The sequence below is a fragment of the Salvelinus namaycush genome, chromosome 18, assembly GCF_016432855.1.
Source record: "Salvelinus namaycush isolate Seneca chromosome 18, SaNama_1.0, whole genome shotgun sequence".
Taxonomy (NCBI): Eukaryota; Metazoa; Chordata; class Actinopteri; order Salmoniformes; family Salmonidae; genus Salvelinus; species Salvelinus namaycush.
In genome coordinates, this window is record NC_052324.1 from 1,520,423 (window position 1) to 1,527,366 (window position 6,944).

Genomic DNA, 6,944 nt, shown 5'->3' on the forward strand with positions numbered 1-6,944 from the left:
GGATGGACCGTCGCTTCGGAACCTGGTGAGTGTGAAATATATACCCTGATTTATTTATCCTGTTGTGTGTAATTAAACTTTACTATAGGCTGTTTTTTTGTACACACCTGAGAATAATTGGGCATGAGAGGGCTGGGAGAGCATGTTAGCTAACCCCAACCCTTTAACCTTAACCGCTAACGTTAGCCACCTAGCTAATGTTAGCGTTAGGAATTACCATACAGTTAGCAAATTCGTAACATACTTTTGTATATATAATGTATGTGGCCAGCCCTTCAAATTTGTGGATTCGACCATTTCAGCCAGACCCGTTGCTGACAGGTGTATAAAATCGAGCACACGGCCATGCAATCTCCATTGACAAACATTGGCAGTAGAAGGGCCTTACTGAAGAGCTCAGTGACTTTCAACGTGGCACCATCACGTTGAAGGATGACACTTTTCCAACAAGTCAGTTCATCAAATTTCTGCCCTGCTAGAGCTGCCCTGGTCAACTGTAAGTTATGTTATTGTGAAGTGGAAACGTCTAGGAGCAATAACGGCTCAGCCGCGAAGTGGTAGGCCACACAAGCTCACAGAACGGGCCTGCCGAGTGCTGAAGTGCGTAAAAATGGTTTGTCCTCGATTGCAACAATCACTACTGAGTTCCAAACTGCCTCTGGAAGCAACTTCAGCACAAGAACTGTTCGTCGGGAGCTTAATGAAATGGGTTTCCATGGCGAGCAGCTGCACACAAGCTTAAGCTCACCATGCTCAATGCCAAGCATCGGCTGGAGTGGTGTAAAGCTCGCCACCATTGGACTCTGGAGCAGTGGAAACGCATTCTCTGGAGAGATGAATCACGCTTCCCCATCTGGCAGTCCGATGGACGAATCTGGGTTTGGTGGATGCCAGGAGAACCCTACCTGCCCCAATGCATAGTGCTAACTGTGACGTTTTGGTGGAGAAATAGTGGTCTGGGGCTGTTTTTCATGGTTTGGGCTAGGCCATTTAGTTCCAGTGAAGGGAAATCTTAACACTATAGCATACAATGATGTTCCAGACAATTATGTGCTTCCAACTTTGTGGCAACAGTTTGGGGAAGGCCCTTTCCTGTTTCAGCATGACAATGCCCCCAGTGCACAACGAGGTCCATAAAGAAATGGTTTGTTGAGATCGGTGTGGAAGAACTTGACTGGCCTGCACAGAGCCCTGACCTCAACCCCATTGAACACCTTTGGGTTGAATTGGAATGCAGACTGCGAGCCAGGCCTAATCGCCCAATATCAGTCCGACCTCACTAATGCTCTTGTTGCTGAATGGAAGCCAGTCCCCGCAGCAATGTTCCAACATCTAGTGGAAAGCCTTCCCAGAAGAGTGGAGGCTGTTTATAGTGGCAAAGGGGGGGACCAACTCCATATTAATGCCTATGATTTTAGAATTTTGATGTTCGACGAGCAGATGTGTATTATACTTTTGCAAATTGGTAACATCGTACGAATTGAAACTTGTAACATGTCATACGAAATGGATTATGGACATCCACAAATAATACATACCTTATGTATCATACTAATTTGAGTGTTGGAGGCAGGTAGCCTAGTAGTTAAAGCGTTGGGCCAGTAACCGAAAGGTTGCTGGATCGAATCCCCAAGCTGACAAGGTACAGATCTGTTGTTCTTTCCCTGAACAAAACAGTTAACCCACTGTTCCCCAGTAGGCCGTCATTGTAAATAAGAATTTGTTCTTAACTGACTTGCTTAGTTAATCCTGCATTACATTTTTTTTTCTTTTTTTCGTTTGTCCAGGTTGCAGTGACCTGTTTTATAAAAACAGTGAGGGATGATCATGTGTGGGATCGAAATGTTGGTCAGTTAATTGATTGACCTTATACTGAACATAAATATTAACAACATTCAACAATTAAAGATTTTACTGAGTTACAGTTCCTATAAAGAAATCGGACAATTGAAATAAATTCATTAGGCACTAATCTATGGATTTCACATGACTGTGAATACAGATATGCCTCTTGGTCACATAAACAAATGAAGTATGGTTGGGGATCTGAAAACCAGTCAGTATCTGGTGTGACCATTTGCCTATTGCAGCGCTACACATCTCCTTCGCATGGAGTTGATCAGGCTATTGATTGTGGCCTGTGGAATATTGTCCCACTCCTTTTCAATGGCAGTGCAAAGTTGCTGGATATTGGCGGGAACTGGAACACGCTGTTGTACACGTCGATGCAGAACATCCCAAACATGCTCAATGGGTGACATTTCTGAGTATGCAGGCTATGGAATAACTGGGACATTTTCAGGTTCCAGGAATTGTGTACAGATCCTTGCAACATGGGGCTGTGCATTATCATGCTGAAACATGAGGTAATGGCGGCGGATGAATAGCACGGCAATGGGCCTTAGGATCTCATCACGGTGTCTCTGTGCCTTCAAATTGCCATAGATAAAATGCAATTGTCTTCATTGTCTGTATTTTATGCCTGCCCATACCATAACCCCACCGCCACCATGGGGCACTCTGTTCGCAATGTTGACATCAGCATACCGCTCGCCGTACACGTGGTCTGCGGTTGTGAGGCCTGTTGAACGTATGCGCATTATCAGGGATGTAAACAAAATGTTTTTTTTTTTGTTTTTTTTTATATCTATGTAAAATTTCTGGGTTCTTTATTTCAGCTCATGAAACATGGGACCAGCGTTTTATATTTTTCTTCAGTGTTTAAGGAGAGTAATCTAGCCCAAATTGAACAGTTTAGTCGACCTCGAGCTCTGAGGGTGGACACATGGCATTATGTCTTCGGTTTGCGTAAAGTTTATTGAGCACTTTTGACTCTTGGTCATAGGCATTATCCTTGCCTAATTTGCAATGGGTTGTAGCTCTGAGGCGAAGCGCAGTAGCTTAACCTGGTGTGAACTGAAAGCAGGTCGTCAACTTGGAGGGTGCGTGACGAAGACATCTCTGAACACCACCACAGGCAAGTATGTTTTAAGTACTCAATGAGCAGAGCTCCAGGGGGTGGTAAACCATGTCCAGAGTCCCAAACAATGTAGAAGTTCTGACACTCAATGTTGCGTTCTAATGTTGTTTTTACATGTCCAAACATTGTTTTCCAAAATAATTTATATATAATGTCTACAATTGATTATATTACGACTTTTACACCTCATTGACATTTAGCCTATGGAGATTTTAGGTGAGTCTGAACTAGAGGTCGACCGATTATGATTTTTCAACACCGATACCGATTTATTGGAGGACCAAAAAAAGCCGATACTGATTAATCGGCAGATTTTTACTTCTTTATTTGTAATAATGACAATTACAACAATACTGAATGAACACTTATTTTAACTTAATATAATACATCAATAATCTATTTAGCCTCAAATAAATAATGAAACCTCTTCAATTTGGTTTAAATAATGCAAAAACAAAGTGTTGGAGAAGAAAGTAAAAGTGCAATATGTGCCATGTAAGAAAGCTAACGTTTAAGTTCCTTGCTCAGAACATGAGAACATATGAAAGCTGGTGGTTCCTTTTAACATGAGACTTCAATATTCCAAGGAAAGAGGTTTTAAGTTGTAGTTAATATAGTATTTTTTGAACAATTTCTCTCTCTACGATTTGTATTTCATATACCTTTGACTATTGGATGTTCTTATAGGCACTTTAGTATTGCCAATGTAACAGTATAGCTTCCATCCCTCTCCTCGACGCTACCTGGGCTCGAACCAGGAACACATCAACAACAGCCACCCTCAAAGCAGCGTTACCCATGCAGAGCAAGGGGAACAACTACTCCAAGTCTCAGAGCGAGTGACACGCTATTAGCGTGCACCCCGCTAACTAGCTAGCCATCTCACATCGGTTACACCAGCCTGATAGGTTTGAAGTCATAAACAGCGCAATGCTTGAAGCATTGCGAAGAGCTGCTGGCAGAACGCACGAAAGTGCTGTTTGAATGAATGCTTATGTCATGACGTTGGCCTGGGGGTAGGTTTATGACAGTCAAAAATACCTCTTTCCCCCCCCCCCCTTTCCTCTCTACTCTACTGATGTGACATTAGAAAGCCCCTTTGGTTAACATAGAGATTCTGGGAACATCAGAAGTTGGGGGGAAATTAACTATATTCTGGTAATCCGACCAATTGAACATATGCGGTGTGTATATTATTTCAGTTCGGTTGTCATCTGGCACATTCTCATCAATGATAGAATGACAAACTCTACAGTGGAAAGTCTACACATCAGAGTTATCGGATTCACATGGAATTGTTGTTCAATTGAAATGTTTGAACATGAAATTATTCGTGATGGGATGAAATGTGATTTTAGCTTCTAAAATGTGAGAATTGGGTTTTCATGAGTGAATTAGGCCTGACTCAGTGGCCCGCCCACGTGAAGAGACATGGGTTGTAAATTATGAAACACACCCCTTTTCTCCCTCCACTATATAAACCCTTGACGAAAATGTAACCTTCTGTTCCAAGTACCAGAGGTCTGCAGCCTCTGCGTTTAAAAGGGACTAACATGTCAACTTCAGAACTAAGCCAACCTCAGCGTGAGCTTTCGTTGCGAATGGTATGGAACTTTGAACTCTTATTCACTATAGAAGTGATACCTCCTAGACGTTGAGTTAGCAACAGCAGCTGCAAACTTAAATTAGAATAGGACAGAGTATCCCGTCTACCACACAACGACGTTACTACAACGTATCCAATTGACCAGCAGAGACATTCTTCAAAGGACTCGGTTGGGCAACACGGCCTTCCACCAACCTACCGAAGCGCAGCTCAGAGTAAATATTTATTGCATTTTCCTTTTCCAAATGGGCGGTAATTTAGAATGCATAGGATACTGTATTTATGATAGCACAGCTTCGCCCTTTGTTCCTCAGTCTTCCCGCTCTTTCACTCAAACCCAGCCCCTTTTCTTTTGTCTAACCAGCTGTCATATCTGTTCTGCCCGCTAGGGACGTTTTCCTTTATGACGTAATTTGTAATCAAGGTATGTCATACAAGCAAGCCAAACACCTGTGAGTCCAAATGTGCACTTCATATTTCCATATAAAACTCATGTCATATACAGTGTCAACATTTATGATCACTGTTTGATGCAAAAAATGACATGGCGTCATACCCTGGGTTGTTCCGAACAGAATGAGCCTATGTTTGTCTATTGTGAAGAAGATTCGCTGTGACATACGCACCTGAATGCATTCAAGACTTCTTTCTATGTGCTCCAAAATTATGACTGAGTCATAAGTGCATTGAAATGACTTAGGACCTGTGTACACTTTGTAGAGGAGTGTGGCCACTTGGAGACACCAGTTAGTCCTCTCTCTCAACCCCTTGTAATTTCTTTGTCTTATCAGTGTTTCCACTATATTCCTCAGGCCTGGAGGGAAGCCAAAGTCATTCCGCTACCCAAGAGTGTGCAAAGCTGTCATCAAGGCATAGGGTGTCTATTTGAAGAATCTCAAATATAAAATATATTTTGATTTAACATTTTTTTGGTTACTACATGATTCCATGTGTGTTATTTCATCGTTTTGATGTCTTCACTATTATTCTACAATGTAGAAAATAGTAAAAATAAAGAATAATCCTTGAATAAGTAGGTGTTCTAAACTTTTGACTGGTAGTGTATGTGCAACTGACACACACTACATGTTAATGTATTTTGTCTGTCTTTTTTGTTATACGTCGGACCCCAGTAAGACTAATGTCGGCTAATGGTGATCGTAATAAATCAAATGAATTTAGCACCGGTGCGAAATCGTTGCTTCCACTCAAATATCCAAGAGGTTTCTAAACAGCTTCTACCCCCCAAGCCATAAGACTCCTGAACATCTCAACCTTAGATTCGTCTGTCCCAATATTCCGCTGTCCAGTGTCTTATCTTAATCTTTCCTTTTTATTTGCCAGTCTGAGATATGGCTTTTTTCTTTACAACTCTGCCTAGAAGGCCAGCATCCCGGAGTCACCTCTTCACTGTTGACATTGAGACTGGTGTTTTGCGGGTATTATTTAATGAAGCTGCCAGTTGAGGACTTGTGAGGCGTCTGTTTCTCAAACTAGACACTCTAATGTACTTGTCCTCTTGCTCAGTTGTGCACCGGGGCCTCCCACTCTTTCTATTCTGTTTAGAGCCTGTTTGCGCTGTTCTGTGAAGGGAGTAGTACACAGCGTTGTACGAGATCTTCAGTTTCTTGGCAATTTCTCACATGGAATTGCCTTCATTTCTCACAACAGAATAGACTGACGAGTTTCAGAAGAAAGTTCTTTGTTTCTGGCCAATTTGAGCCTGTAATCAAACCCACAAATGCTGATGCTCCAGATACTCAACTAGTCTAAAGAAGGCCAGTTTTTTTTATTTATTGCTGCTATAATCAGCACAACGGTTTTCAGCTGTGCTAACATAATTGCAAAAGGGTTTTCTAATGATCAATTAGCCTTATTAAATGATAAACTTGGATTAGCTAAACTTGGATTAGCTAACACAACGTGCCATTGGAACACAGGAGTGATGGTTGCTGATAATGGCCTCTAGATATTCCATTAAAAATCTGCCGTATTCAGCTACAATAGTCATTTACAACATTAACAATGTCTACACTGTATTTCTGATCAATTTTATGTTATTTTAATGGACAAAAAATGTGCTTTTCTTTCAAAAACAAGGACATTTCAAAGTGACCCCAAACTTTTGAACTGGTGTGTGTATGTATATACACTGCTCAAAAAAATGAAGGGAACACTTAAACAACACAATGTAACTCCAAGTCAATCACACTTCTGTGAAATCAAACTGTCCACTTAGGAAGCAACACTGATTGACAATAAATTTCACATGCTGTTGTGCAAATGGAATAGACAAAAGGTGGAAATTATAGGCAATTAGCAAGACACCCCCAATAAAGGAGTGATTCTGCAGGTGGT